The sequence below is a fragment of the Danio rerio genome, chromosome 16, assembly GCF_052040795.2.
Source record: "Danio rerio strain M-AB ecotype USA chromosome 16, GRCz13ab, whole genome shotgun sequence".
Lineage (NCBI taxonomy): Eukaryota > Metazoa > Chordata > Actinopteri > Cypriniformes > Danionidae > Danio > Danio rerio.
In genome coordinates this window covers 31,667,646-31,676,884 of record NC_141036.1, presented here as the reverse complement: position 1 = coordinate 31,676,884, position 9,239 = coordinate 31,667,646, and positions in this window count along the sequence as shown.

The following is a 9,239-nucleotide window of genomic DNA, read 5'->3' as shown; positions in this document are numbered from 1 at the left end:
ATAACCACACCTGTCAGTTTTTGACCGTAAATTTGAGAGGATTTTCACGGTGCGTGAAGCATGTGGGTGTATGCGTGCATCTCGTCCTCTTACCACTCCTCAGTATTTGAGTTGCCCCCGCTGTGTGGGGTGTCAGAACAATTGTAAAGAAATTCCGACTGCGAGTTCATCAGGTGTTCAGAGGTGAAATATGCAGACTGCTTTTGTTGTGAGCGTGCCTTTGTGTCAGTAAGACAAATAAACGAGAAAAGAAACTTGTGAGGCCTGACCTTATTGATCAGCAATTAATCAGATATACTTTCATTCTAACAAAGCCAGGACATTGAGATTCATTTTAACCTATTAAACCTTTTTAAAGTGTTTAATACAAACAAATATCAACTAGAAACTACACAAACTTATTATATATAATATTATCGACATATATATTTTTACACTCCTGGCATTGATTTATTGGTTTTAAAAGTATTAAAATTAATTTGAAATGTCTGACATCTTATGAGTCTTCACAAATCATCAAAGATGGTTGATTTGCCATTCTTTGCTGTTTGTTGTACTTTGCATGTGAGCATATTAAGGGATACCCATGTGCAAACCTCTTGGAATGTACGCGTAGTAGTTTTCTTTGTGTATGTGTTTGTTTTAAACTTTTCACAAGAGCAAAACCATGACATTCGTGTTGTCTGTGGGCTGGCTGAAAGACAAGTTCATGAAAGACAAGTCAAGTGAGACTTAGTTTAAGGAGAGAGAGAGAGAGTGTGCACAGAAAGGAGAATCTATGTTAAGATAACAACTCTTTGCTGAATGTTGTCACCCTGTAGGGTAACTCAGACACTCATAAACACCACACAATGAGAAACAGATTACTTCTTAATGTGTGGTGCAAGGGTTTGTTTAAAATGTCAGTGCGTTGGTGTTCTGTATTGCCTTTTTATTAATGGGATTGACTTTATAAAATAAAGACATAGATTAATGACACTTTGGTTGGTAAAAATGTTTCCTTGTTCTTACAGAATGAAAGCTTATACTAGTTTTAACTTATACTCAGCATACTGTAATTGAGTACAACCTAACCTAAGATAGGCAATGTATTATTTTATGTATTAATATTTTAGTCATTAAACATATTTAAAAAATTGAAAGATAATACTTTTCCCAGTGATGGGTTGCAGCTGGAAGAGCATCCACAGCGTAAAAAACATATGCTGGATAAGGTAGCGGTTCATTCCGCTGTGGCGACCCCAGACTAATGAAGGGACTAGACCGAAAGAAAATAATGAATGAATGAAGATAATACAAATAAATTAAAAAAAAAAACAAAAAACATCACAACCTACAAAATTGCATTTGCAACTACATTTTTCTTCTTTTTTTTTTTGCTTCTTCTGATTTTTCTTCTTTTAAAATTTGTATGTAATATTTTCTATAACATATAAATTGGGGTGAGCTAGTTTTTGGACCGTTACGGTTAAATATTTTGTTAGATAAGCTCCAGATATGGCTTCAGTACTAACTAATCTAATGTATATGCACAAATATAATATTGTATAGCTTCCTATTAAAAATGTGAATTTACAAGGGAGATTTGTGAGGAGTTTACTTATATATGCTGAGCACTATATATCTTTCTAATTTTTTATTCTTTCCAATTATTTTTTGTCGTGAAATGACTTTGAATGTTTTTTAAACACAATAATTTTTATTTTCTACATTTGGCTTTTTGGGGGGGATAAAAATGTTTAATTAATTTATTTGGATTTGTTTCATGTTGTGAAAGTTCATAAAAGTATTAAATGTGACTCAAAATGTTGATTGAATTATGAAAATTGAATGAAGTTGTTGTTTTATTGGCCTGTTGCTAATGTTTTATGAAAGCTCTGCATCTATTTCATTCTTCACCCCTTCCTGTTGTAAAATCACAACATCTCTTGACCTTTTGTGGCTTCCATGGCTTGCATTTGAAACCTTTAAGAGTTTTTCATGTATTCTTTAGTCCTTTTCTCAAAATGCAATCCATTTCTGGAGTCAGGGATACAGACAGTTTATGTCAGTGTTTGGAGTGGTGTACTTTCAGACACCCACATTTTTACCTTTGTAATGTAAGGACACACAAGGCGCTTGAAGTCCATGAAATCGAGTGGAAAACTTGTCTCACGTCTTCGGACTTTCCACCATAATTGTGAATCAGCGTAGCGGCATCTTGACCTTTAAATCTGGGGTCACTCAAAATGTTACAGTTACACTTGCAAAGTGCATATTACTCATCGTTTTGGTATATTCGTAGAGAAGTTACAAGAAGAGTTTTGATAAGAAGAAATCTCACGTTCACTTGTGTGGGTTTTGAATGTCTACCTGTCATTCCAATTGTGAATTTCCCAGCAAGAGGTTTAGGCAAAACTGCCCCCTGCATTTTTTTCAGATGAAGAATTTCTGCCAGTTTTCATCATATTCCGGAATCACCCAATCTTCTTGCCGGGTCTCACACCAAACCTGTGCCACACCTTCTTTCTGGCACACACAACGCTAAGCAATGTGAATGTGTGGGATGTTGTCATAAGTTGCGTAACTGTTGCTTGATTTATACAACTTCATTCAAGGGATTCCTGTTTCTGAACACACGTCTGTGTTTTCCTTAAGGCATTATGAAGAATTGGCACTGTAATTTAGACATTGTCTACCCACACGCATGCTTTTTCTTTCTGATAAACCCACACAAAAACGTACAGGGGCTGTGACATACTAGTGCTTGGGTAAACAACAAATACTTCCATCCTTTTAGTTTATGAAGTGATTCATAGGGTCATGCTCATGTTCAGACAGGGATTCCCCAAACACTAACACGCTTTCACTGAAAGTCATTGGAGGGACAGTGTAAGATTGGATTTTTTTGTTTTTTAAAAGGAGCCTATATTGACATAAATCCATCTAGAGTTTAATTGATATTTAAAAATTTTTTGCATGGCCAAGAAGTTGGTCGTCAGTCAACTGTTTGCATATGAATGTATGTCCACTACCTGACAAAAGTATTGTCGTCGATCCCAGTTGTAAGAGCAACAAATAATAACTTGACTTCTAGTTGATCATTTGGAAAAGTGGCAGAAGGTTGATTTTTTTTGATGAATCTTGTGCATAACAGCATCCCAATCATCACAAATACTGGAGAAGACCTATTGGAACCCGCATGTACACAAGATTCTATAGAAATCAGTCAAGTTTGGTGAAGGAAAATTCATGGTTTGGGGTTACTTTCAGTATGAGGGCATGCAAGATCGTCCCATCCAAATGTGCTGGATGCATTAGAGAAGTTTCACGTGAAACTGATGTTGCATGGGCACAATCGCCGCATAGCAAGAAGGTTGCTGGTTTGTGTCCAGGCTGGGCCAGTTGGCATTTCTGTGTGGACTTTTTTTCCGGGTGCTCCGGTTTCCCCTACAAGTCCAAAGACATTAATAAAAGGACTAAGCCGAAAAGAAAATAAATGAATGAATGATTTGGGTCACGTGATTCATTTTTCGCAATTTAGAATTTTCGTTAAGGCCAATGCATTGCATACACTGATTTTCAGGGTGCATTGTGTGACTTTTAAAGGTGTGAAAGTTTCAATGCACTGGAATCATTTTGCAATTGAGACAGCATTTAAAATGTTTGGCGACCTGATTAGAGCGCTGACTACTCACCTGAGCTTTGTAATTGTTGAAGCCCAAAATAAAAATAAAAATTGAATTTCGATTCAACAGCCCTAATAATAACCACAGATTTTGGAAATGTAGATTATTAAAAATCAAGTTATTAAAAACTTTCAAGGATTTAAGAAGCTGAGGACTTTGTTCGATAAAGCAACCATTTTGACCATTAAATTTCTCCCCATTCAAAACAAGTGACATGTCTTGTGTATTCTATAGTCTTTGGTTTGGTCTTTAACATCATTAGAAATTAATTTAGTGTTTTGCATTTTTATTTTATTTAGTGTATATTCCATTGTTTGTATTTCATAACAGGGTGTGCCCAGCATTTATCATTTTTGATCTGAATGACATCACATCACTGAAAATGTCTGTTTGTAAAATTGTTTTTTAATTGCGGTGACATTCACTTTTTATTTTTTCAAACAATAATACAATTTATAGTGCTAATTCAAACTTCCTAAATCAGTCTCTGAGATTAAAAGAGGTTGATGGATGAGTGGCCATAAACTTTTGAAATGCTTTGATTTTACACTTCATATGTATGTAGTTTACGTTTGTACATAGTGCATATGTTAATAGGCACAAGTAGTGAAATTAGAAATGTAGAATTTTATTTTTCTAACCTCATACTTATGCCTTTATTAATATTTTACCTCTTACAGACTTCTAAGACTATTAAATTGATGTCCCAATCTGTTTTTTGTTGTTTCAGTAAAACGTGGTATGACATATTAAAGGACATAGAAAATATATAAATAACAAAGTTTAATAAAATGCCATTTTAAAATTACAGGAGCATACTTACCATGGTAAATACACAATTCCAACATAAACTATAAATGAAACATATGGAAATGGCTATTGATAGAACCAACATGATACTGACATGCAAATCATTCCCAGCTAGTACCAGTATTGTCATTTATTTATTCTTTTGGTCACAATTTCAATTATAAGAGATAGCAGGTCAGGTAAGTTTATTTTCCTTTTGTAAAATGATACAGTCTTTTAACATCTTTTCTCAAGCACTCATCCACCATGTATTACAGAAGTGTCAACAGCTTCACACACATCTTTTAAAGCAGCATCACAAAAACACTCTGTGACCCATTAAAAACATTATTTTACTGACCAGTTTTCAGCTATGTGAATGAAATCTGGCTGGTTTTTAATTCTTAGCAATATATTCTAAATTTTGATAGAAAAAACTATTGTGAAAATTAGAATGTTATTATTCTCATGCAAAGTCATTTTATAAATCACAATGTTTCATGTTAGTATTAGTAGATTGTGTATCGCAGCCATTAGAGTCTACAAAGAAGCTTACAGACTTTTGATGCTGTCATTTACATGATCATTTTACTGTAGTTTGTGTATAAGATGCAGTATCTCACAAAAGTTATTTTTATTATATCTTTTCTTGTAACAACACTGAAGACATTACACTTTGTTACAATGTAAAGTGGTGAGGGTATTTAAAAGAGTAAATTTGTTGTCCCCTCGAAATAACTTAACACACAGCTATGTCTAAACCACTGGCCACAAGAGTGAGGTTTCCCCTACGTGAAAATGTCCAAAAAGTGTTGATATTTTTTAGTGGCACCCATTATTTTCCAGCAGTGCCTCAACTTTCTTGGGGTTAGAGCTCACCAGAGCATCACAGGTTGCCACTCGAGTCTGCTTCCCCTCTATCTTCCATTCACCAGATGCCCCACATATGCTCAATAGAGATTAGGTCTGGATATTTGCTTGGCCAGTCCATCATTTTTAAACCTAATAACTGGTTATACCATTCTTAACAGCAACAGGTGCAATCTAGCGTTTTCTATAACATGCAATAGGTCTGCTACAGCACTGTGGAGAAATTTTTGCCCACTCATCTTTGTAGAATTGAAGTCAATCAGTCATGTTTGAGGTTTTTTTTGAGCAGGAACTGCCTTTTTAAGGTCATGCCACAGCATCTCAATTGAATTCAAGTCAGGACTTTAACTAGGCCACTTCGAAGTCTTCTTTTTGTTTTTCTTTGGCCATTCAGAAGTAGACTTGCTGTTGTGCTTTGGATCCTTGTCCTGCTGCAGAACCCTAGTTCGTTTTAGCTTTTAGAGGTCACTTACAGATGGCCGAACATTGTCCTTCAGGATATTTTGGTACACAGCAGAATCCATGGTTCCATTTATCACAGCAAGTCTTCATGTTCTGAAGCACCAAAACATTCCACATCATACCACATTTTACTGTTGGTATGATGTTTTTTTTTTTTTTTTCTAAAATGGGGCTTTACTTTTACACCACTCATAACAGGACACACACCTTCCAAAGAGTTAGATTTTTGTCTTGTCAGTCCACAGAGTATTTTGCCAGAAGAATCTTGGGAATTTTGAAAAGGTTTTCTAGCAAAACTTAGACAAGCCTTTGTGTTCTTTTTGCTCAGCAAGGGGTTTCATTTTGGTATTCTGCCATGCAAACCATATTTGCTCAGCCTATTTTGTATGGTGGAGTCATGAACACTCACCTTAACTGAGGCAAGTGAGAATGTTGTTGTGGGGTCTTTTGTGAATGTTTGGATGAGTTGTCGGTTGGGTCAGTTGTTGGTTCATTTTTCAATTTCTTGATTGCGAACAGGTGTGGAAGTAATTAGACCTGGGTGTGGCTAGAGAAATTAAACTTACTGAAGTTGTGTTTTAAGGAGTAGGGTGGGGTAACAGCATTAAAGTGTGACAAATATGCAAAAGAAAAAAGAGAAATCGTTTCTTCTTAGTTTCTTTTTTCTATTCAGAACAATTCACTGACAAGAGCTAGTTAGTATGTTAGCATATTCACTAATAGTGGTGACTGTTGCTAGTCTCACAGTTTTATTTATAGATCTGATGGGTGAATGTATGGGGGTGTATGCGTGTTTGTATGTTTCTAAGAGGATATGATTCAGATGGGTTTGAGAGTAGAAAGGGGATGGTCTTATCTAAATGTTTGGACAGAGACGTTTTTGTATAATAAATAATCGCATAAAGCACCACTCCGCCATGACCATCAACCACATTACAGCAAAACCTGCAGTTCTCTCCTGATTTCACAGATAAGGAATTTCAGGAGATAAAAGAGGTTCACGACCACGCCAGCACACTTAGCAGACTGCTTTGCATGTTTGATTATCAGCCAGTTTTTAGCCCCCAGGCCCGACATTTGTCACTATATAAGATTGACAACTTAACGTCATAGATGGGTTTTGTGGGAGGACCCACGCAAACACAGTTACTACTTCTGTCTTGTGATTGCTGGAGGTTTTGGGACCCAATAGGCCCTTTATTTTGGCTTTATGTGTCAAACTTTATCTCTATAATATAGAGAATAGTATTGGCGAACACTTCTAAACACACAACTCTTTCATATTTACATAGTTAAAAGAGGATAAAAAAAGTTAATACGCTGTCTGATGTTTCCTGTGTTTAGTGATATGATGCTGGATCAGCGGAGAGCTGGATGGCCGCCAAGTGTTCAGTACAGTGGTTACAGTGTGAATCAAGCTGATCTTTACTCTAGAGAGAGTGGGACTTCCCCATTTGACTCCATTACAACACTGAATACTCATTCAAAGCACTTAGATAAGAGATACATTTGAGATGAAGCCAGACTACAGGTTGTTTGATGAAAAAATGGTACATAAGCTTTCCTGGAGCTCAAATAAAAGCACATGCCACCGGTGACACTGATGTTTTGTGTAAAGTAAAATGCATGAGTTCAATGCAAAGTCACTCACCTTAAATGCTTCTGTTTAAGGTACATTTAGGTTGGGTTGCTTCTTGTTAAAGTTTTCATCCACAGATATTTGCTATCTTCTAAGAATTTGCTACTAAAATGTGTTTTTCTAGAAGGGTCAAATTCTCAATATATTGGCTTTTATAAAACGCAAATGGTGTTGCTGGATAAATTGTGAGATAGGTGGAAAAAATTATACTTAAATGATTTGACATATACTCAAAGTAGTAAGGGCTTATTAATGAAAATTTTTAAATCACACTGAACTGAGCTAAACTGAACTGAACTGAACTTAAACACTAAAACTGAACTACACTGTTCCAGTTACTATGATTATTTATGTGAAGCTGCTTCGACACAATCTACATTGTAAAAACGCTATACAAATAAAGCTGAATTGAATTGAATAAATGATATTATATTGAATGACTATAAAATTAATGTCAATATCTTTGATAAGTTCTGGACCTTTTAACTCTATATTGATCTAAGAGCCAATCACACAGCAGAAATGTGCAAAAATGCGAATCTAGAAGTGTGTTGATATTAGAGATGTACTGAATTTTCAGCCACCGAAAATTTATCGGCCAAAATCGGCCATGTTATGCTATTGTTTTTTCAGTCAGGCTACCAAAATCTATCTATACCATGCCCAGAGGGATATCTAGATAGCCTGCCAGGCACAATGTTGATAAATTTTGGTAGCCTGAAAAAACAATAGCCCTGGGACTTCGGGCTTACAGATTTTGCGAGCCCTACACCCTCTAATTTTTGTGACTTCAGTCATTGTTGGGGTACTCTTTTAAATCTGGAAGCATTAACAAGTAATATTGAAAAATATATGTTTATACTGTAGTTTAATATGGAAAATAATTATCGAGATTGTTTCCCAGTGATGGGTTGCAGCTGGAAGTGCATCTGCTGCGTAAAACATATGCTGGATAAGGTGGCGGTTCATTCCGCTGTGGCGACTCCAAATTAATAAAGTGACTAAGCTGAAAAGAAAATTAATGATTGATGAATGATTGAGATGGCATTTTTGCCATATGGCCCAGCTCTAACTCAAAGCCTAGCCTTTTCTTTATTTTACTGAAGTGTACTGGATAGTTTTGGTATAGTGACCCATTGGGTACAGCACCTACTGAGGCATCTATGCACGTATGCGTGTTTGTATGTGTGTATTTCAACACAGGAGAATTTAAGGACACACTCTTATGTGTATGTAAGTCATCTGTTGTCCTCCTCTACTAACAGCCAGACTGACGTTTTAAGACCTTTATGGTGTTTGAGGTCAGACGCAGAGTCAAACCCATCTCTTATTGCCTGAGATTCTGCAGCCTGATTGGCTGAGAGGACAAATCATATCACCACTCCTGTGGTCAGCCCATGAACACGTGCCTATGGCGGTATTTTTTTATTAGAGAGAGCCGACAGAGGTGTTAAACTATAACTAGACATAGACTAAATATAATCAAACCCAGCTTATCTAAATGCTAGATAAACTCTGTTTAATGATTTTGTACGTCAGTTGCACTTCATATCTTTTTGATGCTGCTTAATTTAAGTGTAACTTTCGCACACTTATGCAACCTGGGCTCTCTGATACACTCACGGACAGGAAGTTTAAAACAGTAGGGCTTTTGTCTGGGATTTGGCTCCAGTGGTTTAGAACACGGTATAAGGGAGCTAAGAGCTGCTCCATCTCGCATGAGCACCTTTATCAACACTCCTTCACTTTCCCTCCATCCTAACCTCTTTTCCCCCCGTGTTCGCCTGCAGACATTATCTGATGTTCATTGA